The following is a 25,452-nucleotide window of genomic DNA, read 5'->3' as shown; positions in this document are numbered from 1 at the left end:
CAACGAGGGAACTAAAAAATAGGATTTGATTACATGGAATTGTTAGTTTTATTTGGTGATAATAATATGTTGGGGTTTCTCTAAGAGTCCCTACCTTGAGAGATGAAATAATAAGCCAAGTAGGATTTTCTTCAAAATAATTAAAGAGTAGGAAAAACTGGGAATAAAAGTGGACATGAGACCACTTCAAAATGACTGAAGCCTGAGCATATATGCTTGGAATTTTCTATGGGAAAAACATGTTTTAAAAACACAAATGTGTTTTTTACTGTGAAGATGGCGCAACTGACTCCTGGGAGCAGCCAAGCCACCGACCCTGGCCCCAGGGGCTCATGTATTGAACAGCACAGGGCAGGGCCCCCGGCTGCTTTCCCTTCCAGGCAGAACCAGTGCCACAGCTCACATCTCACCTTCTACAGTTCCTTCTGCTTGGGCTTTTGATAGAGGTCCAGCCTGTGTTCCCTAAGAACAAGTGGTCGCACCAAGTGACCACATCATCTTCAGAGCTAAAACCCAGTGCTCCTTCTCTCCTAGGCCACCCTGGCTCTAAGAGGCACCCCAGCTTCAGGTGGGGAGGATCAGCTTTGTACCTGGGTATGCAAACAAACAAACATCTCAGCAAGGTGGCACCTGTAGAAGCTGGAGCAGCCGCTTTGCCCCATCTCAGCCTCCATCAGGGGTCAGTCAGAGTGGGACAAGGGACTGGGGAGGAAGGCAGACAGTGAAGGAAGGGGAAGACAAAGCAACACGTGAGCCAAGCACCCAGGCCCACGCTCTAGCCCAACCTAACAGCCAGGTTGCAGCCAACCCCACCTTGGGCAAACAGTTGGCACTTCCCAGACTGTTTCTGCCCTCAATACTTCCTGGTGCTACTGAACACAGATCCTAAAGGAGAGGAAAGGAGAACATTCTGGAACAAAGAGGAATGAGGGAGAAGAAATCTAAAGAGAGATCTAAAGAAATCTAAAGAAGAGGAAGGGACTGGGGTGGGGGTGGGGGAGTCTAAAAGACCTTTGGAAAGGAGAAATGGGAGAGACTAGCACACCTGGCCCATTGCAGTTCAAAATCTGCTGAGGAAATAATTCACTAAAGAGAGAGGAACAATGAGAGAAATCAACCGCATGGAGTGAGTGATGGTTGGAGGAGAGGACTGGAAGAAGTGTCTGGAACGTATAAACTAAGTCAGCAGTCCATTCGGCTGGCTGTCCATGCAGCCCTCTGACCCCCCACATCTCCACTCCCAGCCCTGTTTGCTGGGAGGGAGGCCTTCCTTACCAGCCCAGGAGAGGTACGCAGGAGCCAGAGCCCAGAAGCACCTCCTGTTCCAAATGTTCCTTTTACCACCTCCTAGCAGTACGAAAGCTTCTAGGTAGAGAGACACAGTGTCCCAATCCACCTGCCTCCTGAGGGGCAGGGCCAGAAGAGGCTCCACCTCAGGCTAAGTAGCCAACCAAAGAAGCCTTCCTGGAGATAAACTGTTGTAGGGTTAACTTAGTATTCAACTTGGGTGCCTGTTCCATATTCATGCCCATGCCAGGCAGTCACGAGATGACCAAGGCACAGCTCCCCACCCCACCACCACATTTACCTCCCACCTCTTCACTTCCACTGATCTTCAAGCACCACAGGGCCTGGGATCCCCCTCTGATGCAGCCAGGGCAAGAAGGCAGTGAGAAAGTTAGCCAGCAAGGCAAGGGACCTCACAATGAATCCCAGCTGCAGTTCTGACTCTTGAAACTCAAATTCTCATCCTGCCACTGACTGCCTGGCCCCCGGGCAGGCCATTGGATGCCTCAGAGCCTCAGTCACAAGGTTACTGTGACCCTTTCCCTGGGTCCGCACCTCCTCCAGAATGAAGGAAGCATGCTTAGAGGAAAAGCACCTGGCTTCCAGCAGCAAAGACGCTCTATAAATGTAGGGTGTCATTACCATAAATGAGAGTCCCTGCCCTGCCTAGGAAGGGGGAGGCAGGTTTCTGTCAGGCTCTGTGATGCCTCTACTGAACATGAATATGGCAAATGGCAAACCAAGCAGCGAATACCCAGGCCCCTGGGTCTCAGGCATCCTGCCCAAGAAAGCCAGAGGCCCCTGGAGGGAAATGAAAAATGGCCAGGTAAGCAGAGTGAGGAACAGGGGTGGGGGGAACAGAACAGGGGCAGAGGAAGGGTGGTCTGACCCTGAGGATCCTGGGATTTGTATATCTGGATTGACTGGCTTTCTCTAACTCTTCAGGGTTTGGCCCAAAGGGGGTGGCAGGGAGGAGCGTGTAGGCCACACCCTAACGGCTCCTTCTCCACTTCCCCAAGAAGGAAAGCTGTGGGCTCCAAGAACTTCCCTGTGGAATCAGCACTCAAACCCAGACTCCAAAAGTTCTCTGCCCCCACCAATAGCCATATTAATAATACGCTCTGACGTCCGTACAGCTCTTTATATGCGTAGGCTATTTTTCATTGCAGTTACACATAACCCAAAGGAGGAAGCCCCAGAATATCATCCCTCCTCCTCAGCTGGTATAAACAGGCGAGGCCCTGAGAGGAGGCCCAAAGACCAGAAACTACACATCTTTAGGAGAGGACTAAAGCTAGAATGGAAAACTGAGTCTTCACTCCAGGTAAGCCCAGCTCTCACAACCCTGAACTGTCCAGGGTCCAGCCTGCAAGGTAAACCTTTTCTCTCAGAGGAGCCTCCAGGGCCTGCTCTCCAGCTGCTCTGAGGATGGCTCCCCCTGGGGGCCACTCAGAGATAGTCTATTTCTGGGCTAACCATGTTCAGGGACCTGCAGCCCTGAGTTCGAGCTCCAGTACTGGCACAATAAATAAATACATTAATTAATTAGTATAAAAATGTTGGAGAGGCTAGGAAGGTGGCTTAGTGGTAGAGTGCTTGCCTAGTATGCACAAAGCCCTGGGTTCGATTCCTCAGTACCAGATAAACAGAAAATGCCAAAAGTGGCGCTGTGGTTCAAGTGGTAGAGCGCTCGCCTTGAGCTGAAGAGCTGAGGGATAGCGCCCAGGTCCAGAGTTCAGGCCCCACAACTGACAAAAAAAAAAAAAAAGATTTAAAAAAACCCCTCAGGAATAGTGTGCCTAGGCCCTGAGTTCAAGCCCCAGCCCTGGCAAAAATAGTGTTGGAGGCATGACTCAAGTGGTAGGTCACTGACCATGAGTCAAGTGAATGCAAGACCAAGTGTTCAAATCTCAACACCAGTTTAAAAAAAAAGTCCTTCTGGAGGTGGGGCAGCAGGAGGGAGACCGTACTTCAGGACTGGAATCTGAAGGGGGAGCCTCACTTTCAGCTGCAGAGTACAGTTAAGCCACTCTGCTCTTGGTCAGAGTAACTGGGTAAAGGCAAGGGAAGAGTTGGGGGACTACCACATAGTTCTCAGCTCCAGGGCTGGCAGTGCTAGGGAAACTGCACTGGATTCACCAGCAGAAATAAAAAGTGACCCTAGGAGAAAGAATCCTCCTCCTCTGTCTCTCTGGATGGTAGGTGCCAAGCCCTAGGGGACTGCAGATTGTCTGCGCTGAACAGGTGGAGGCAGGACCAGGAGGCAAGGGCAGGGCACACCTGTGCCTTTATGTTACGCCCCACAGCTCTGATCCGCCACTCCCCTGACACCTTCTCTCCACTACTTTAACAGCCAGCAAACAATTCTGTTCAGTCACCTTCAAGGGAGCCTTTAGGGCATTCTAAGACAAAAGCCCCTACACGAGTGGCTTGATGGAAACTTCTCTCGTGTTAAGAGGGTCCTTCTAATGTCCTGCACCTAGTGCTCCACCTCTCACCCTTTGTCCTGACCATCACCATCTTCCTTTACTCTGAGACAGGTTCCACCTGCTGAGCCCCTGAACTGGCTCATGTGATCATTACCATCCACTGCCAGCCTATCTCCTCCATCCGTGATGCTGCCTTCAGAAGACAAATTAAATATAATCTAGCACCTTGCTGGAGTCCTGTCCTCTCTGTCCCATTGCCCAGCGGATGATGGGACCCTCTGCCTGAGTACTGGGGACACAGTACACAGTCATCATGTAATAGGCCAGCTAGCATCCATTTCTATGCTCCCCCTCCATAGCTTACTGGCCCATGTGCTTGTGGGAAAATGTCTAGGCATGCAGGAAATGTGTTTCTGTTTTGAAGGTTTGTCAAACTCCAGGCATCTAGGTCAATGACCCCAACTACCTAATACAAGTCTCCTAACAAGGGCCGGACCAGAGTGCTGAAGAGAGTGGCCCACCAAGACTCCCACAGTGAAGTGAAGGGTTTGGCTCAAGAAGAACAAGCTACATCCTCACCTTCAGGAGCCCTATGGCTCAAGCCAAGGACCAGCAGACCTGCACTGGAAAAAGGCAGCACTAGAAAGATAAGACAAAGGAACCTGGAGAAAATGTGCCTCCCCCCAGACGCAAGGATTTTTCCGCCTGGATATTTAGAGGGAAGAGTAGAAGAAGAGTTAAGAAAAAAAAATACTCCAACTTCCTCTGTCTTTGGTGATGCTGGCCCCTGGGTGCCATAGATCAGCAGCCAAGCTGGCAAGTTGGGGAAGGACTGAGCTTGGGAGGGAAGGGACAGAAAACCAGACCAAATGCTCCTACGTCCTCAGACAATCTCTCCAGACCCAAAGGCCTAAGAGGGGAGGTATCAGGAAGCATTAGAGATAGATGTCGACTCCCCCGAGCCCTACCAAGGAAGCCCCTCCAATAGCAGCCCTGCCTCTGCTCACCCCAATTCTGGCTCAGCCAGTGAGAGACAGACACACAACCACTCAGAATGGGGTTTCTGGGTGCTTCAGGACAGAAGAAGATGGAAAATGAAAACAACTGAGAGGTGACAAGAGCACTGGCTCCTGCAGGGGTGAGGGAGACAAATAATAAGCTCTTGTTGGGATTTGAGTTTTTGTGTCTGTGCCAGTCCTGGAGCTTGAACTCAGGGCCTGGGCACTGTCCCTGAGAGCTTCTTTTTTGCTCAAAGCTAGCACTCTACCAGTCGAACCACAGTGCCACTTCCAGCTTCAAACCACAATCCTCAGACCTCATCCTCCTGAGTAGCTGTGAGTACAGGCATGAGCCACCAGAGCCCAGCATTGGGATTCATTTTAAAGTAGCAAACAAGCTGGATACTGGTGACTCAGAAGACTGAGATCTGAGGTCTGAAGTTCAAAGCCAGCCTTGGCAGAAAAGTCTGAGAGACAATTCTCCAATTAATCAGAAAAAATGCTGGACTGGAGGCATGGCTCAAGGAGAGTATCAGCTGCCAGAGTATAAAGCCCTGTGATCAAGCCCCAGTATTCACACACACACGCGCACGCACGCACACACACACACACACACACACACACACACACACACATGTGCGCGCGCGCACATATGCATGCAAAGGTAATTAATTCAGAAAGAGAAGGTAGATTCCCCAGGCTCAGCTGCTCTAGGGGAGGGCAGGATGTTACAGAGCACTGGGACTGCTCTGTGATTACAGAGATGAGAGGTCTGCCTCTGGAGGCCTCCAGGGGACACAGATCCCCCCTCCACTCTATCCTGCACACTCAAAGCTTCAGGGCTTGAGCATAAAAGTTGAGAAGCACGCACCAGAGCAGTTACACTTACTGCTGAAAATCACACACACCTAGAATATTAAGGAGGCACGACCACAGACAACATTGCTACCTATCATCACTGCAAGGGGAAGCGCATGCGCGAGGGCCCTAAGAACAAGATACCATATAGCAAGACAGGCCGCGTGGGGTGAAGCTCCTTGAGGCCCTGCCCTGCTTGGACATTCTGCCTGTTTATTTCGTTTCATCGAAGCACCTCCACAAGGTAAGCATCGCCCTCTCCACTTTGGAGATGGGGAACTGTACAGGAAAGATGTGCCTGGTGTCCCCAGATGCCTCAGTGGCTGTCTGTGTGACCCAACAAGGGCACCTCGTGTTCGCGCATGGGAGAGAACTAAAACAGCAACCCTGCTGCTGAAATCCCACTGTAGGAAGAACGAAGACAATGGTGCGGTGCTCCCTGCAGCACGCACTCCGAGTGTTTAGTAAATGTTAGTTCTCACCCCCCCCCCAATTCATGAAGATAACTCACTCAAATTCACTCCACAACAGAATGTCAAGTGTTTGGGAAAGGGGAGAAAAAATGGAAGTTGCAAAAACTCTTTTTCTATGCCAGGCACTGTTTTTCTAGGCCTTCAGGGTAGAGTCTGGAGATAAACAAGATGGTGGCAGAGTCCTTGCCTTCGGGAGAAGACAACCAGGCAAGCTAAACCTAGGAATAACTGAATACTGGCATTGCTGGTAGAAACACTGGCAGATCAAGACTCAGAGCCCTGGGAACCTAGAAAGGGAGGGAGGAGGGACGAAGGAGGAGGGAGGCATGTGGAGGGCTGGGGCTTGTGGGTAGGCAAGGGAGGAACTGAGGAACATTCATGTGACTTCTGAGATTCTGGGCAGGATTCTGAGAAGCTGGGCAGGCAGGAGGGGGCAGAGCAGAGGTGAGGGGGTGGGGCTTCCCCATGGCCTATTCTAAGCACACTCTGGGAGGATTCCTAGGCTACCAATCATCAAAGCAGGCTTTCTTTCTCCATTCTAGTGGAGGATGGGAGATGGCTGCAAATTTTGCTGTTCCTTTTGCATCGTGTGTGTGTGTGTGTGTGTGTGTGTGTGTGTGTGTGTGTGTGTGTGTGTGTGTGTGTGTGTGTGTGTGTGTGTGTGTGTGTGTGTGTGTGTGTGTGTGTGTGTGTGTGTGTGTGTGTGTGATGAACAATGGAATAGGTGCTATGAGATTCTCAGGCAAAAGGACCTAAGAAGCCTTGATGTTTCCTTGTGGATGTTTTGAAATTTGTTTTTGAAATTTCTGTTTTTGTTTTTGTTTTGTGTCTATGCCAGTACTGAGGCTTGAACTCAGGGTCTCAAGCTCTTGCTTGTTTTTTTCTGCTCAAGACTGGTGCTCTGCCACTCAAGCCACACCTCCACTTTATTTTGTTGTATCTTTTTGGTTCATTGGAGAAAAGAGTCTCCCAGAGTTTTCTACCCAGGATGACTTTGAACCTCAATCCTCGGATCTCAGCCTCCTGAGTAGCTAGGATTGTAGGCATGAGCTACCAGTTCCTGGCTAATGGTTTGTTTTGGTGTGTGTTTTGCACTGCTGAGGATGGAACCCAAGGCCTCACATGTGCTATGCAAGGGCTATATCATGGAGCAGAATGCTCTCCCCTGAGACACTCCCTCTCAGAACCAATACAACTATCTTAGGGAGCCCAAATCATCTAAAGGTGCTCAGACTGACAAGCCCAGGCTCCCAGGTGACAGCCAGCCAGCATGCCTAGCCAGCCACCTGAGGACCATCTTGGCTGTGCAGCCGGTGAGGGCATAGGAGATGACCTGAATGAGAAGTACCCACCTACCCAGAGAACTCAGACAGGCAATAATACATTACTGTTCCAAGAGCAGAGAAGCAGGTGCAAGAGACCATGATAAAAACGTGGAAACAGGGAGAAGGGAAGGGATTCAGCAAACCTCCCAGTACTGCCAGCTCTCTACTCCCTCCAGCTCTTCCCAACATAAAGTCAGATCAATACAACTCATAATTCAATTCCCTACCCTGGGGAAATAACTAGGGAAAAATCAGCATGTATAAAGATGTTTAGGATGGAGCCATTATTCATAACAGCAACAAATTGGAAACAACCCAAATTCTTGGTAATAAGAGCACTCCAGTAATGCAAAAACAGGATAGAATTATTTAGAGCTATTTAAGATGACAAATTTATAGACTGCTGTCATACCTGGAGTGTTTGGTATAACGTAATACCACACAAAAGAAATGTATTACAGGACAACAGCTACACACTAATCACAAGAATATGAAAACATGAACAGAGATCAGAGAGAAACAGAATAGTCAGCCATATGCTTTATAGTTACTCTCTTGTCAGACAAAGTTGATTAAAAGTTCCAATTCAGAGAATACAGCTTGGAGAGAGAAAGAGGACAGGGCCAAGGCAGGAAGGGAAGAGAGGGGCAGCAGGCAGGGGTGACGGGCATGGGGAGGTGGGGCAGCCGTTTCTCACCAGCAGGGGGATCTGAATGTTAGAAAACAAACCCACCCTGTTTGCTGACACAGTGTAAAGAGAAGGACTCACACAAAAGCCACCCATTATCCCATAATTATTGTCTCTCTCGTGCCTGCAATTAACGGCTGTCTGAGAGGCGGCTGCTGGGGTAAATAAATGTTCACCGCATTAGAGTCAATCAGCCAGCTGAAGCGCCAATTAACTAACAAGCCCACTGCAGAGACACCCTGGTACCCGGCAGCATCTGCGGGAGGAAGCAGATAAGACGATAACCTGGCCTGGGCACACTCCTACCCCGGAGGCAGGAAAGGATGCTCAAGGAGACATCCTGAGCCCCAGGGCAGAAACAGTCTACCATCAAATAAGCCAAGCAGACAAGTAAGTGCCTGCCCCCATGCCAAAGAGGGTTCTCATGTGTTCATGGGAGGCTGTGGAGGGAAAGAAGGCCCAAGGAGCCCTCAGAGTGGCTGCTGCCTGAGCTACAGGAGAAAGGCAGAGGGCAAGGACAGGGAGCCATCTTGACTTGTTCTGAACCTGACTTACAGGGGCCTGTGGCTCTTCCTTAAATAGCAAGCTCAGAAACACAGGAAAGAAGTTCATGTTGGCTGGGGATGTGGCTTAGTGGTAGAGAGCTTGCCTAGCATGCATGAAGCCCTGGGTTCCATTCCTCAGTACCACATAAACAGAAAAGGCCAAAGTGGCGCTGTGGCTCAAGTGGTAGAGTGCTAGCCTTGAGCAAAAGAAGCTCAGGGACGGTGCCCAGGCCCTGAGTTCAGGCCCCATGACTGATTAAACAAAACAAAACAAAAGAAATTCATGTCACAGGCCTCAAAAGCCAATGCCTTGGTGCAGAGAAGGCAGCAGAGAAGTAAATCAATGATATTAAGCACCCCAGCTTCTCTCCTAGTGCAGGCATTCAGATTTGCTCCCAACAAAGCTGAGGGGGATGGCTAACAGACTTAGGGTAGAGTCAGGATTCTGAATTAATCCAGATTACTGAAATAATAGCCAAACATTTTAACAAATGAAATAGATCAGAAATGGAAAAACCAACATAAAAATGTAAGATATTTTGCCAAGGGCCAGTGGCTCATGCCTATAATCCTAGCTACTCAGGAGGCTGAGATCTGAGGGAAACATTGAAACAAATATTCTGATTCAGTAGGTCCAGTGAAGTCTGGAAATCTGAATTTCTAACTATCTCCTAATGCTGCTAAGTCAGGATTTAGAATGCCTTAAGGTCTAGATGTTAGTAGTATGGTATGCATAATAATATTAATAATAATAATCGTGTGGTCCCAGTGGAGACAGGAGAATCAAATTGAGGGTTAAGTTAGTGAGACCCTACCTCAAAGAACAAGCAAGCTGAGGTGGTATACATCTGTATTCCCAGCTACTTGGAAGATGGAGATAAGAAGGTTATCATCATCCATGGATGGCCCAGGCAAAAAATATGAGCTCTTTTGTGAAAAATAACTAAAGAAGAAAGGGCTGCGAGTGTGGTTCAAGAGGTACCGTACTAGCTTAGCAGGTACAAAGCACAGTATCTTCTCCCAAAACAATGACATCTTGCTGTGAACCCTGGCATTCTCAATATGCTCCCATCACCTGTGTGTCTTCCCAAATAGCCTAGAAACTTTGAGAAGTGGAAGGGCCAGCATGGAAGGTCCTAACAGTCCAGCTCAGCTCACTCAAGAAGCAAATGCACTGAGTGAACAAAGGAAAAAATAGAGGAACCACAGAGGAGAGGTGTGGGAAGGGGAGGGGGCTTTACCCAGTTCCGTGTGGCTCACAGTTCCTGGGTTGGGGACCGACATGAAGGGAGGTTGTGGGTGTCCTCCGACAACACTGACGTTCCCTCTTTGTGGGCTAGGGAGATCTGGGCCTATCGGCTCTCTGTGGGAAAACAATATGAAGGTTCAAGCCCAGGAGCTCTGTTTAAACAGCATTCACTTGCAAACTTTGTCTGATATACTAAAAATATATCAAGATGAAAGGCAGCAGGGAGTACCAAGACTGCATCTGGAGCACTGTGTTCAGTTCTAGAGTAATTTAGGAGAAGATTAAAAGCTACTGGAGCCAGGTGCTGGTGGGTTCACACCTGTCATCTCCAATTAACCACCAAATAGCTGGAAGTAGAGCTGTGGCTCAAGTTGATAGTCTTAAGCAAAAGGCCAATGGACAGCGCCCAGGTGCTGAGTTCAAGCCTCAGTATTACTACCAAAAAAAAAAGCTCTACCATATACTGAGCTGTCCATAACTGCCCCAGGCTTTTCACATGTATTCATTCATTCACTCAACAACTCTATGAGGTAGACACCATTATCACCTCCATTTTACAGATGAGTCGAGGCTACATGAGGTCAAGGATATAACTAGGGTTACAGAGGTAGCAAGCATGGAGCCAGGTACAATTGCAGCAGAGGTCAGAGCCTGTATCCCCACTGTGTCAAATGATCTCTGAATACTTGTCTGCCCCTTTAAAACAATGATAATGGGCTGGGAAGGTAGTTCAGGGATAGAGTGCTTGCCTTGCATGCTGAAGCCCTGGGTTCCATTCCTCAGCACCACATAAGCAGAAAAAGCCAGAAGTGGCACTGTGGCTCAAGTGGTAGAGTGCTAGCTTTGAGGCGAAGAGCTGAGGGACAGGGTCCAGGCCCAGAGCTCAGGCCCCATGACCAACCAACCAAAAACAAAAAGAAGAAGAAGATAAGCCAGGTGCCGGTGGCTCACGCCATAATCCTAGCTACTCAGGAAGCTAAATTTTGAGGATTGAGGTTCAAAGCCAACCCGGGCAGGAATATCTGTGAGACTCTTCAATTAACCACCAGAAAACCAGAAGTGGTGTTGTGGCTCAAATGCTAGAGCACTAGCATTGAGCTAAAGAGTTCAGGGACAGCGCCCAGGTCCAGAGTTCAAGCCCCACAACCAACCAAAAAAAAAGAAAAAAGAAAAAAAGAAAAGAAAAGAAAAGATAAACTAGGGCTGGGAAGGTGGCTTAGTGGTAGAGTGCTTGCCTTGCATGCATGAGGCCCTGGGTTCAATTCCTCAGCACCACATAAGCAAAAAGAAAAAAGCCAGAAGTGGTGCTGTGGCTCAAGTGGTAGAGTGCTAGCCTTGAGCTGAAGAGCTGAGGGACAGTGCCCAGGCCCAGAGTTCAGGCCTCACGACCAGACCCCCCCCCCAAAAAAAAGATAAGATAAACTAGGGAACCCAGGAAAGCACAGCTAGGACTGACTATTTCAGGAAGAGGAAAATTCAAGGTCAGCATCAGGGAAGGACAACAACAGGAAAGCACTTTTGCAGGGCCATGTCCTGGTCTCTAAGAATGCTCAAGTAGCTGGGCTGTCACATGTTCGGAACACTCAAAAGGAGACATGGCCCCTTAGCAGGTAGGTTGAACCAAATGAAAGATGACTTGCAAGGCTGAGACTCTAAATTCCTTTCCTGTCTTGGTCTATATGAAAAAGAATAGACTCTGACATTTGGAGCCCAGTGCTTCTTAATAAGCTTCCTGTAGTTCCAACTTGTCCACTGACTCTGGTGTGAGGGAAAGAAAAATGACAACAATGGCCAGACTTAAATTTGGCCAGGATGTCTATAAACTGAGCCAAAGGAAGATTATGGGGAATATGCAAAGGAGCTGCTACTGACACCTCCTTCTTTCCCTGACCTGTTACCTCAGGAGGTGCCTGTGGGAGTCACAGCTCCCCTAAGCTGACTGAAAATAGCTTGCTCCTTCTCCTAGAAATATTACAGACATGTAGGGCCAATTATGAGAGATATGAAAAGGATCTTTGCTTCCTAACCAGAGCCTCTTGTGCAATGGTGACTTATTTATATTCTTAGGAAGGAGCCCAGGAGAGCGGGACAAAGCAACCTTTATAGGAGGAAGGACAAAGGATGAACAAGATGTGATCCAGCTCCAGCCTGCAAATGCTTCAGCAATGACAGGAACTTATCAGTCCTGGCCCTGAGCCAGAAGATGAAGAATTACCCAAAATCTCAGCCCAGGAAAAGATATGGCTGAAGACAGGTTCGGATCAAGAGTCTCCTCATCGTGCCATTCCTAAGCCTAGGGACGGTGGAGGAAAGTACTTGAAGAACCACTTAATGTGAATGTGGAACTGGGTAACTTGAGGGAACAGGTAGGTGTTAGTGGAGATGGAGGAGAATGACGGAAGGGGTGGCGCCAATTAAGATGCACTGCACTTATAAACTGATTTGTTGAACCGAAACCTCTTTGTACAAATTCCTAAAGATGATAAAAAAAATTTTTAAAAGAAACTCCTTGGGACAAATAAAGATAATTTTTTGTTGTTGTTTCAGTCATGGGGCTTGAACTCAGAGCCTGGGTACTGTTTGGGGTTTTTTTTTTTGAGGGGGGGGTGTTTGTTTTTACTTAAGGCTAGTGCTCTACCACGTAAGCCACAGCTCCACTTCTGGCTTTTTTGGAGCTTAATTGGAGATAAGAGTATCTCACAGACTTTCCTGCCTGGGCTGACTTCAAACAACAATCCTCAGATCTCAGCCTCTTGACTAGCTAGGATTACAGGCATTAGCCACCAGCTCCCAGCTAAAGACTGGTTTTTAAAATATTCTTTTTAAAAGAACCACTTAAGAGCTGGGAAGTTGGCTCCATGGTAGAGTGCTTGCCTCGCATGCATGAGGCCCTGGGTTCAATTCCTCACCACCACATAAGCAGAAAAAAGCCGAAAGTGGTGCTGTGGCTCAAGTGGTAGGGTGTTAGCCTTGAGCTGAAGAGCTGAGGGACAGCAGCCAGGCCCAGAGTTCAGCCCTAACAACCGACAAAAACAAACAAACAACAAAAAAAGAACCACTTATTGGAGCCAAAAATGGTGGACCACAACTGTAACCCCAGGTACTTGGGAATCAAAAATCAAGAAGACTGAAATTTAAGGGGCCAAAGATTAGCTAAGACCTCAGCCCAACTAACAAGCAGGCAAGATAATGCATGCCTGAGGTCCTAAGGTATTTGGGAGACATAGGTAAGAGGATCATGGTCCAAGGTAGGCCCTGGGCAAAAAATGAGAGACCAACTCCTGAAAAACAAGCAAAAGAAGAAGGCTAGTGGTGTGCCTCAGCGGAAGAGCACCTGTCTAGCAAGTGCAAGGCCCTCAGTTCCCTACTCTCCCAAAAACATTATGCTAATTGCCATCTGGAGATACAAACATATCAGATACAAAGACGTATGTCTATGGAATGTAACATCTATTTCCAACTAGCTATTTCAGCCAATTAAAGGTCACTTCAAAAAAAATACCTTACAAAGTACAAATGTTGGTTTTGGCTTTGGTTCTGACATCATACTTGGAAGATGCTGGGCTCAATTAAATACCTTTCTGTGTAGATTCAACAAAGTCCTTTCTGGGGTCTAGACTGTGTCTAAGGCTCACATTCACCTCCTGCTTCCTTTGGATCAGATTTTCTCTTCTCTTTTCTAGGTACTAGTGTTTGATCTCAGGACCTCACACTTCACACTTGCTGGGCAGGTACTTTACCACTTGAGCCATGCTCCATACTTTTTACTTTAGCTATTTTTTTAATAAGTGCCCATGTTTATGCCCAAGCCAGCCTGGATCCCAACCCTCTTATTTACACTTCCCAAATGACAAGAGCATGCTACGGGACTCAGCTTTTTTTTAATAGTTGAAAATGGAGGTCTTGGGGGTGGGGAGAGTTGTGTGTGTTTGTTTTTATTTTTGGCCCAGGCTGGCCTCAAACCAAGATCCTCCTGATCCCTACATCCTGAGTAGCGAGGATTATAGATGTGAGCCACCATACCCTCAGCCAGACATTCCTAATAATGAAGTCAAAAGATATCTGAGCATGGCTGGGTCCCTGCTTGCAAGTTTCCTTTCTCCAGTGGTTGGTCCCATCTGTGCTGAGCTACCTCTAGAAGTTTTCCAGAAGAAAGTCTTCTTCTGCCATGAGCCCGATCTTGAGGAGCTTCATCTTGTCCCTTCAGAACCCACATGCATGATGACTTGGGTCCAGCCTCATCCGAAGCGCCTATCCTTCAGAGTGGCATTCTAAGGTCTACCTGAGCAGGGCAGCAGGGCCAACCATGACTCCTCTTTGTCCCCTCTTCTCCCAGGCTATATTCTGTTCCCTTCCCTGGGTGGAGACAAGTCTCCCTGCCACAAAAGCCATTGGAGCAAACTTCCCTTTCTCTGTTGAGTCACATGACCTCAATGACAAGGGACCAAAGGCACTGGGCAGTCAACTCACCCAACATCTCCAGTCCCACCCACACTCCCATCTAAATACTCAGAGAAGAGCTGGGATCACAGGGACCACAAGGGAGAGCAGTAAGGTATGCAGTGAAGAACAGAAAAAAAAAAAGAGGCCCACCCCATCAGCTGCCATCCAATGACAAAGTCGGGTCTTCATGAGAACCTTGAGGTCTCCATTCCGGAGGGACCTTGATGTAAAAGGAAGGCCTGGCTGCTAGAGGAGCTGCTACCAGCAGATGACCCCTTCCCCAGGGAGCACGTGGGCAGGAAGAACACTAATTATGGTCTCTGGTTCTCCCACCACCCCAGTGCCGCCTCTAAGCCAGGCCTCTGCCTCCTTATCACTTTCTCTCTGTGTAGATTAGACCAAGAGGATGGGCACCCTGTCTGGAATCCTAGCTACTTAGGAGGCTGAGATCTAAGGTTCATACTTCAAAGCCAGCCCTGGAAGACAAATCCAAGAGACTCTTACCTCTAAATAATCAGCAAAAAGCCAGAACTTGAGGCATGACTTGAGAAGCTAAGCAAGAGCTTGAGGTCCTGACTTCAAGCTCCAGTGCTAGATACACAAAAACAGATTAGACTAAGAGCAGGTGTCCGTACATGTCCGTACAAGCACTTGAGCAACACACGTACCAGTTCTGGTGCTCCAGAGCAGGCAACATACACCACCTGTCTCCTGAAGGACATCTGTAATCCTAGCTACTTAGGAGACTGAGATATGAGAATCGCTGTTCCAAGCAAGCCCAGGCAGGAGAGTCTGTGAGACTCTTATCTCCAAATAAATTACTCATCTAGCTTCAGTGTGAATTAGTTCATCATTAGGCATTGAACAACCTTCTCATTCTCTGGTGTGAAGCTAAAGCACCCATTCTCCTTACTGGAAACACATCATCTCCCCAGGTTCTCTATTTGCCCAGCAGAAGACAGAATAGACACCCCACTTGCACTACCTACTGCACATGCCTGACAAGTTACAAAGGGACCAACAGTCAGAAATAGCAGACCAAGGGCCTGAACCACACAGGGATCTCTGCCTGCTCTCATTGAGAAGTGTTGTCATTTGTGAGGGCTATTCTTGATCATCAACTGGATTGAATTGACAAGCACCTGCAAAGTTGGCAATGTATTGGTGAGGACAATGTACCTGTCTTCAGACAGGATTACTGCAGGGGAGAAGACCCACTCTGAATGCACCTGGCATAATCTACCATCCCACAGTTGGAGACCTGGATGGCATCTCAGGGGGAAAGGAAGAGCTTGCTGGCATAGACACCCTCCCCCACCCATTTCCTGGCCACTGCCATGTGAGCTGCTCTGCTCTGCCACGCCCTCTCTGCCATGATGGACTGAAACTTTGGAAACCCAGAGCAAAATGAACCTTTCCTCCTGTAATCCGTTCAAGCCATGTATTCTGGGACAAGAACACAGCTTCCTGCTCCTTTCCAACCCTTTCCCAGGGTGCAAGCAGGGCAGCTGCACAGAAAACATACCAACGGCTATAAATGCCTATCCCATTCTTCTGTGTGCAAAGGGCAAAGTCCCTTTAAGGAAGGGAGGGGAGGCACCATCTATTGAGTGACCCCCACCAATAGGGAAATCTGGGTCCTAAGAAGCTAAGAATTGGCTAAATTCACACAGCACAAAAGTAGTGTGGATTCCTCAACATGCTCCTGCTTGTTATTCCAGGCCTTATATTTATCATGAAAAGCATTTACAGGGCCAGCATTCTGCTGGGGTACTCTGGAGCCACAGCCTCTCTAGGCCCTGGTAACCTTGGCTGTTGGGCACAGAGATACCCCAGTAAACCCCACCTGTGGAACTGTCCCTACTTGTAACTTCCTGCTGACTAGCATCTCTTTGTCATCCTGGAAACACACAATGACAAACTGGCTCCTCCAGGGACTAGTTTATGGCTCTCCTGTTAGAGACATATCCCAGAGGCCTGAGACCTGTCGGCACAGCCTCAGGACTCTGACATGGAATCTGATCTCAGTTATACCCAACCTGACTAAGCAATGAGAAAGCTCGTCTGGAAAGGTTCCTCACGTGAACCATGAGGCATCACGTGAAGCTCCTCATGTTCTACCCGACTTCCACGCTCACACCCACTGCTTCAGACCAGCCATCCTCAGCCCTGATACACCTGGCCAGAAGCACACCAGGTATGGACACAGTTCTCAGTTCTTGATTTTGAGGGGACCAGGGCTTATCCTTTGGGTCTTCAGATGTCTGTTTTTCTCTCTATAAGAAGAATCGTTCAGATTCTTCAGATGAGGAATCTGCAGATTCTTCAGACTCTGCAGATGAAGGGGCAGCCTGTGAACCTGAGCAACACACACACACACACACACACACACACACACACACACACACACACACACACACACACACACACACACACACACACACACACACACACACACACACACACACACACACACATTCAGGCCTTGACTCGGGATTTTCTGCCTCCGTGACCTCCAGCACATGGTGCAACCTCTGAGCCACAGCCACCTCACAGAAGGGAGGATCCAATGGGTAAATCAACACCTGGAAGGTTAGAGAAAGCTTTGTTTTTCAAACTCAATGTAGTGACTCACCAGTGGGTGTGAAATTAAGCTGGTGGGTCAAGACTACATTTAGAAGCGAGGGGAGGGGCGGGGGGGGGGGGGGGACAGCTTCCTGAAATATGTCAGGAAACTGGTGTAAGGGCAACTCACACCCTGCTGGGCAGATGAAAGACACATTCCTGCTGAGTACAGTCAAGCCTTTCAATTGGGTCTGACTTCCCAAATTTCCTTGATGACATGCTCACCTGTGTAGCATGCTTTCTGCCCTCAGCAGTTTGCAATGGTAAACATCTCAGGGTAAGAGCCATCTCCAGGTTCTCAGTTCTAACCCCCCCTCCCCACCCCATCATGCCCTGAGCAGGGATTGCAAGGATCAGACCACATTCTGCCTCTGACACAGTGGTCATGGGCTGAGAAACATCCACCCAAGAGCGAAGCCAATATGAAAGGAGAAGAGGAAGGGCAGGGAAGGTGGCTCAGTGGTAGAGCACTTGCCTTGCATGCCTGAGGCCCTGGATTCAATTCCTCAGCACCACATAAGCAAAAAGAAAAAAAGCTGGAAGTGGCGCTGTGGCTCAAGTGGTAGAGCGCTAGCCTTGAGCTGAAGAGCTGAGGGACAGCGCCCAGGCCCAGAGTTCAGGCTCCACGACTGGACCCAAAAAATAAAATTAATTAATTAATTAATTAATTTTTTAAAAAATTTAAAAAAAGAAAGGAGAAGAAGAAGACCCAGCATGAGCAGTGCTGGAGTGTATGTCAATCTACATCAGCCCCTTCCTATTACAGAGGATTAGACCGAAAACTCTTAAGAGGGCCAAGGGAGGGGCCAGTTGGAAGGCCCGTGGCTTTCCAACTGGACCCAATGTCTTCCTTACCTCCTGGGAGAACTCCAGCACCACCCCCATCAAACCTGTCAAATCCTGCATGATCAAGACAACACACATGGAAACATACACACATGGAGGCTGAGACAAGGCAGCCTCCCATCCTACCTGCTCTTCTTTGGCTCTCCCAATCTCAGGAGGGAGAGAGAAGATTGGGCTGGGGCCATCAGAGATTTGTCTTCCTCCTCGTCCCACCCTTGTCCTTCTCTGTTTCTTCTGAAGCTGATCAACCCCCCTTTCCCCAGCTCAACACCCCCCTCCCTCCAAATACCAGCCAACTGGTTACCGAGGCAACCCAGCTGGGAGGCTGCCAGTTACCATGGCAACCCAGCATGGCCGCCAGGCTGCCTTGCATAGGAAGGTCAGGGGACCAGACAGGCTACAGAGCAGCTGGGGTATTGCTGGCAGGCCTAGCCCTGGCCGGCCGGCCGGCTTGGAGGCCTGAATGGCTGAGGGAATTAAGTTCCTGCTGTCAGCAACCCACTTATGTTTCCCATGAAGCAAGCTGCCCCCAGCTGGGAGCACGAACCACACACACTGACAACCCTGGTTCTGTGGCCTAGGCCTGATTCCTTCTACAGAGTTCCTTAACTGTTGCAGCCACTAGCTGTCAGTCACCTCACTTGGTCCTCCTCTCTTTTGGAACACATCTAGGAATCAACCTGCAATGTGCAACGTGTGCTGTTTCTCCATGAAATACATAATTCACAGAAGAACTCATATTTTCTAGGACTTAACTACACTGAGGAAATTCTAGGTACGTTATGTGAAGCTTCTCAGCTGACCTAGACAATTGTGACCTCCCTGCAGATTACAATAACGGAGACATGCAGGAGTTAACAGACTGGTTCAAGGTCACTGAGCTAAGGTGAAGGACAGGGACCAGCCTCCTGAGCCTCCTGTCCTTCCCTACCAAGCCACCATGTGACCTGGCCTCAAGAAGACATTTGAACAGCAATTAAACAATCATGCAGGGACAGATGTCTTCTTTATATTATTTATTTCATTTCATTCCTCACCTCTGTGAAGGAGCCTTTAGCATTCTCACATCATAACTTAGGAGACTGAGACCTAGAGGATTTTTAAAATAGTTTTATTCTGTTTGTTGGCTGACTTGGAACTCTAGATCTTCCTGATTCAGCCTTCCAAGTGCTAGGATTACAGGCACACATTACCACATTTGGCTCTGAGACCCAGAGAAATTAAACTGATTTCTGAAGCTAGTAAGATCTAGTTGAGGTCTACCTAAGGGAATCCTTTCCCGTCCCTTCCAGAAGAGTCTACCTCTTTCTTGGCCACCAACATACATAGCTTATGTCTCATTTTCAGAACACACATCTGCCCACCTGTCTGCTCCCTTCCCAGACTGAGTTTAAAATTTCATTTTTGCGACTTAGGATTTCATGGTACACACTACAATTCATTACTCCTATTTTAGAGACAACAAAAGAAGAGCCAAAGAAGGGCATTTGAGCAGGAGGAAACCTAGATCCTACGCCTCGCTTGGGATTCCAGCAAGTATCCCCACCAAAGCAGGTGTCCGTGCCCCACCTCCATCCTCTCTGTCCACCTCAACTCTTCTAGCACCAGCTTGGTCTCACAGGAGGCCAAAAGACTTGTCTACAGCCTCTAGAAAACTCTGCTGATGCTCACAAGGACCCAGGAGCCAAGTGAAATCAGAAAAATGGAACTCACCACTCCAGACCAGGTTGAATTGAACTAGCTAAATGCAAGCACAAGGCTAATGAAAAGCAAATTGGCATGTGCAACTATAGACATGTGAACTCAGATCTTCAGAGATGTACTTGAGTGCCCTGGATGAGGACAGAGCTGAGGAGGGAGAGGCCTCACTTCCTCCAAGAGCTCCAGGCCACCTCCCAACCAGTTTCAGGAAAACGCGGTTGAAGCTGGACAAGACAGTGCGGCCAGCAAAGCAGCCTAGGCATCCTCCCCCACGCTTCCTGAATCTACACAGTAAGGACCAACTCGCTATAGAGACAAAGTGGGGGCCTGGAGGACTTGACAATCACCCTCAATACCACCTTCCCTAAACACAATTCCCACCAGGCCCGACCTGGGTACCCAGCTGGCTTCTGAGCGGAAGCACTGCCTTCTGATATACATTGTTCAGTAACCAGAGACATCCGTGTGAGTATTTGCAGTTTACAACACACTTGCACACATGTGACTCATCTAGCAATCAACAAGGCAGGTGGGTAGTGACACTAACCCCAGCTGTCACACCAGGAAACAAAGGATCGTGGATATAAAGTGACATGCTCTAAGTCATACAGCTACTCATTTGGACCAGGATTCACAGGAAGCCTTCTCTCTGCCAACTTCCCCCTATTAACACACAAAGCAGAATTATTGGCTCAGGCCAGCTTGGACTACTTTGTAAACATGCAAAGAGGGCTCAGGGGAATGAGACACTCTGGGTGGATTTGCAAGGGAGGATGTGCAGGCATCAGTGTGTGACAGGTGTGGGCTGAGGTGGAGTGTCCCACAAGCTAGAGGACACCAGGGAGTCCTTCTTCTTGCATCTGCACCAAGTAGGACATAGCAGGGGACCATCCTGCAGAGGTTTCAGTCCTGGGAATGGGTGCTGGTGAGCCCACTTCTGGTATGAAGCACCAGGAAAATCAAAGATCACTGGAGCAAACAAGGACACTTGAGGGTGTGGAGGGAGTGAGACCATGATAGCCATTTTCTGAGTTATGTTCCTTATGCAAATCTCAGAAAGATTTCTATAGTTGGACATTAGTGGCTCATGCCTGTAATCTTATCAACTCAGGAGGCTGAAGCTGAGACCAGGTAGACAAAACAGATTCTTATCGCCAATTAATGAGCAAAAAGCTGAAGTAGGGGTGTGGCTCAAATGGGAGAGTACCAATCATGAGTGAAAAAGATCTACTAAGGAACAGTGATGAGGCCCTGTGTATGAGCATTAAAAAATGATCATGGGAAGGTGGCTCAGTGGTAGAGCGCTTGCCTAGCATGCACAAAGCCCTGGGTTTGTTTCCTTAGTACCATAAACAGAAAAAGCCAGAAGTGGCACTGTGGTTCAAATGGTAGAGTGCTAGCCTTAAGCCCAAGAAGCTCAGGGTCAGTGCCCAGGCTCTGGGTTTCAAGGCCCAGGACTGGCAAAAAAAATCATAAATGTATGATTTATTTTTTTTCTCAAGTTCTATATAGTTTACATATATGACTTCACCTTCCTCTCCAAGAAACGTGATACTAACATTATCTCCCTTTTCCAGATCGAGAAGCAGATCTACAGAAAAAAGTCTGTCGGTGTCATTTCATGTAAGTAGCAGACCCCAGGTTCCACCTGACATGAATCTATAACTGTGCTCTTGATGACCAGCCTTGAGTGAAAAAGCCAATAGTGAGCTGAAGACCCTGAGTTCAAGCCCCAATACCAGTGCACCAAAGAACAGAAGGGGGGTGGGAAGGTAGCTTAATGGTAGAGTGCTTGTCTAGCAAGCATGAAGCCCTGGGTTCCATTCCTCAGTACCACATAAACAGAAAAGGCTGGAAGTGCCACTGCTTCCCAAGTGGTAGAGCACTAGCCTTGAGCAAAAGAAGCTCAGGGACAATGCCCAGGACTTGAGTTCAAGCCCCAGGAATGGCAAAAAAAAAAAAAAAAAAAAAAGGAAAGAAGGAAGGAAGTGGAAGGAAGGGAGGGAAGGTGGGAGGGAAGAAGGAAAAGAAAATCAGATGGAATACCATCTAAATACAGTCATTATATTTGATATGTGAACATTAGAACCAGGTAACTTGAGTGGATGGGTGAGGCTGGGATAGATGGGGTGGGGACAATGGAAGAGGTCACACTGTCAAGATGCACTGTACTCATAAGCTTCTAGGTTGAGTTGAAACCCCTTTGTACTTAAAAGATAACTAAAGAAAAGCCAGATTGAGCATATGTTTTTAAAGGAATATATTACATACAATTGCAAATATGGAATATTCACTTAATATATTTTAAATTTTATACAGCTTAGAAGTGGCATAGGCCTGTAATCCCAGCACTCAAGAGGCAGAGACAGGCAGAACAAGAGGTCAAGGCCAACCTTGGTGTATATAACAGACCCTATCTCAGAAAAATAAAATAAAATAAAATATATAAATCTGGTCATGTGTTTGTGCATGAATGCATAAAAAGATGTACCTATCAAACTGTTACTATTATATACCAAATATTTGAAAGGGAGAATTATGAATAGTTTTACACATTTTTTTTGTCAGTCATGGGTTCAAACTCAGGGCCTGGTCACTGTCCCTAAGCTCTTTTGTTCAAGGCTAGCACTCTACCACTTTGAGTCATAGCTCCACTTCTGGACTTTTCAGCCTGGGCTGGCTTTGAACAGCAATCCTCAGATCTCAGCCTCCAGAGTAGCTAGGATTACAGGTGTAGACCACTAGTGCCCAGATTAAACTCTTTTTTTCGAGGTACCGGGGGTTGAATTCAGGGCCTTGCGCTAGCTAAGCAAGAACACTCCCACAGAGCCACATCCTCAGCCTTTTTATAGGCTGGCTACTTTTGAGATAGGGTCTTATTTCCAGCCTGGGCACATACGTAGACTGCTCCCTACCTACTTTAGGCTTCTTGTCATAGCTTGGATGACAGCTACAAACTACCAGGCCCAGATTCCTCAGCTGAGCTGAGTCTCGAGGACTGTTCTGCAGGGGCTGGCCCTCCAACTGGACCCCTCCTTCTCAGCCTTGTAAACAGCTAGCTAGGATTACAGATATAAGTCCCTGACTTTACATTTTCTTTACATGTATTCTACATGTGAATGACCATGCTTTTATATTCATAGTAGGTTTTTTAGAAAAACAAAATAATTTACCTTCTGGAATTGATCCTAAGAAGAGAACCCTAAAATACAAGGGGGAACCTTATAAATAAATATATTAATATTGTATTTATTTGTAAAAGGAAAATAAGTTGATGGTCTTAATGTCCAATACAGACCTGGCTGTGCAGGCTGCATTACATCTACATATTCAAGTACGTGATATTCTAATTAAAAAAAATTTTCATTCCCATATGAAAGAGAGGCTGTCGTGCTATATGAAGCTTTAAACCTCCAGATCTGAAAGGGGCGAGCGGCGGGGGGGGGGGGGGCAGGGGAAGAAGGGGTGAGACTGGAGTGTGCATCAACATAGAAGCGCTTGCTTCTCTGTATTGTGCAGGAAGTGCCTGTGAGGATGGAGTCCCCAAGGGAGGCTGGCTTAGGGCTCACCTGGCTGGGGGGAGGGTGGATGGAACAGATGGTCTCCGAGGGACCTTGGGGAAGAGGGCAGAGAGAGCATCCCCTGAATGGGAGTCTTAGAGAGGTTTGTCCTCAGCATGCCCCCACTTACTCTTAATAACCCATGTGAACCTGGTTCTTGCTTAGAATAGGGTTTATTTTTTCATTTTTATTTTCTTTTCTCTTTTTTAAACTGTGTGCTAAGACGAGGGCTTGAACTTGGGCCTGGATACTGTCCCTTAGCTTTTGTGCTCAAAGCTGGCACTCTATCACTTGAACCACAGTTCCATTTCCCATTTTTCAGTGGCTACAATTAGAGATAAGAATCCCATGGATTTGGGGCTGGGAAGGTGGCTCAGTGGTAGAGCGCTTGCCTTGCATGACTGAGGCCCTGGGTTCGATTCCTCAGCACCACATAAGCAAAAAGAAAAAAAAAAAGCTGGAAGTGGCGCTGTGGCTCAAGTGGTAGAGCGCTAGCCTTGAGCTGAAGAGCTGAGGGACAGTGCCCAGGCCCAGAGTTCAGGCCCCACGACTGGACCCCACCCCACCCCCCCCAAAAAAATAAGAATCCCATGGATTTTTGTGACTGGACTGGCTTTGAATTGTGATCCTCAGATCTCAGCCTCCTGAGTAGCTAGGATTACAGGCATGAGTCGTAAGCACCTACTTGCTTGGGAGTGTTTGAACTGCGTGGAGTCATCTCCTTAATCCCAGCTGTAGAGCTCAGTGGGCCCTGCAGCTCTGGCCCTGGCCAAGCTCTTCCCAGTCCAGCCCAGCCCAGCCTTCCTCCTGCCCTGCCCTTCCCTGCCCTGCCCTTCCCTGCCCTGCCCAAAAGGGCTGCGTGGACATGCCAGGATCGTGCCAATGACCTCATAGACAGTCACAACAGGCCGCTGAGGAAGGCAGGAAGGAAACGGATCCAAAGAACCACCACTGGCCCAGATCTACTTCACATCTCACCACAGTGCAGGGCGCAGTCCAGGCCACCCCCGGGCCAAGACAGCTCCCTAAGCTGAGCCTGGATCCCCAGTAAGGGAACTGTGAGGGCAGCCTGGAGCCAGGGCGGGGCTGGTGCTCCCTGATTCCCTCAGCAATTACTCGATTACTCTGAGCAGGAAGAATACAGCTCAATCACCCAGGAAGGGCACATGGAAAGTAATTATCTATGTAATGGTCCTGCACCAACCATCATCTTCCTGGGAAAAGGGAAAAGAAACTGAACTTGGCAAAAAGAAAAAAGAAAAAAAAAAAAAAGTCCCCTTTGTCTCCAGCCTGTGCAGCAGCCCGCCAGGATTAATTACACACCCTCGCTAACACATCCATCACCTTGCCGCTGATTGGGAAAGCAAGGGCTTTTAATAATTCATCTCTGCGGCCCAGCACTCCACGTCCTTGTGCAGAGACACAGAAACTCTCTTGTTTCGGCAAGGAAAGCCCCGTGGCCGTGCCAGGCGGGGTGCCTGGGCCCCTCCCACCACCTCCTTCCTCCAGCCGGCCCAGCCTCAGGCCCTGTCTGCCAAGTCTCTGGGGCACTTCCCGCACACCCCTGCCCCACCCCCTTTCCCCTCAGCCCCAGCGCAAGTAGAGATACAGCTCTGGAGGGGGATGCTGCAGCCTAGAGCACGAGCCCTGCAGAAACCTCCCTAGCTCTGGCAGGGCCTAGACTGCAGGCTCTGGGGAACAGAGAGCAGCCACCTGCGGTGCCCCACAGCCATGGGGCAAGGAGTTCAGGCAGAGATGCCACACAGCCCCCCCCATCTCCCCCACCAGCCACTGCATGCAGGAGACCTGCAGTGGAGCGCAGCACCCAAGCTGTCAGATGGAGGACTTGTCCTGAAGCCCACAGCCCTCCCCACACTGACTCTAGGCTAGGACCCATCCTCCCCTCTATGCCTCCCATGCTGCTCTGGGCTGGCACCGCCAGGCCTGTGGCCTGCCGTCTCAGAGCATCATCCATGGCCCCTTCTCCTTCCTTGTCTCTCCCTTTCCCCACTGCTCCACCCCAACCCTCCCTGGCTAGTTCCCCAGCCTCCCTTCCTCCCCAGAGTCCTCACACAGCAAGAAGCCCCAGGTCTCTGTGAGGCTTGGTCCGGTCTATCATTACAAACACTACCATCCCGGCCATCGCTCCCTGCCATCCCTGACCATGTACCAGGCTCCAGTGCCCTCAGGAGCTCCCCACTGAAACTCCAACCCACCCCCATTCCCACCCTAGGAATCAAGAGCTCTGCTTCCAAGACCCATAAAAGGAGGCCCTCTGACCCCTCCCACTGAGGAAGGCCAGCCCCTGGAGGCTGACCTGAACCTGACCCCTGAGCCCCTCCAGCATTCCCCTCCTTCTGCATTCATTTCCTCCAGGAGTGAGAATCAATCGGGGTGAGGCTGGCTCTGGGCTCCAGGACATCCC

At 48.8% G+C, this 25,452-nt stretch overlaps 1 protein-coding gene across 17 annotated transcripts in view; it reads right to left on the bottom strand.

Annotated features, from left to right (window-relative positions):
• Window positions 1-25,452, bottom strand: part of Plekha6 (pleckstrin homology domain containing A6) — a 142,008-nt gene that overhangs the window by 98,781 nt on the left and 17,775 nt on the right. The window contains exon 2 of one of the 17 annotated variants that reach the window (XM_070041746.1): window positions 9,845-9,966. The exons of 15 other annotated variants lie outside the window; for them this stretch is intronic. The gene's annotated coding sequence lies outside the window, so the exon portion shown is untranslated. Of the gene's footprint in view, window positions 1-1,275; window positions 1,361-9,844; window positions 9,967-25,452 lie in introns of those variants that run through there. One more of the 17 variants, XM_070041748.1, reaches the window with a different exon arrangement.

This window comes from Dipodomys merriami, unplaced genomic scaffold (genome assembly GCF_024711535.1).
Source record: "Dipodomys merriami isolate MVZ:Mamm:240054 unplaced genomic scaffold, mDipMer1.0.p SCAF_31, whole genome shotgun sequence".
Taxonomy (NCBI): domain Eukaryota; kingdom Metazoa; phylum Chordata; class Mammalia; order Rodentia; family Heteromyidae; genus Dipodomys; species Dipodomys merriami.
This window is presented reverse-complemented; position numbering and strand designations above follow the sequence as displayed.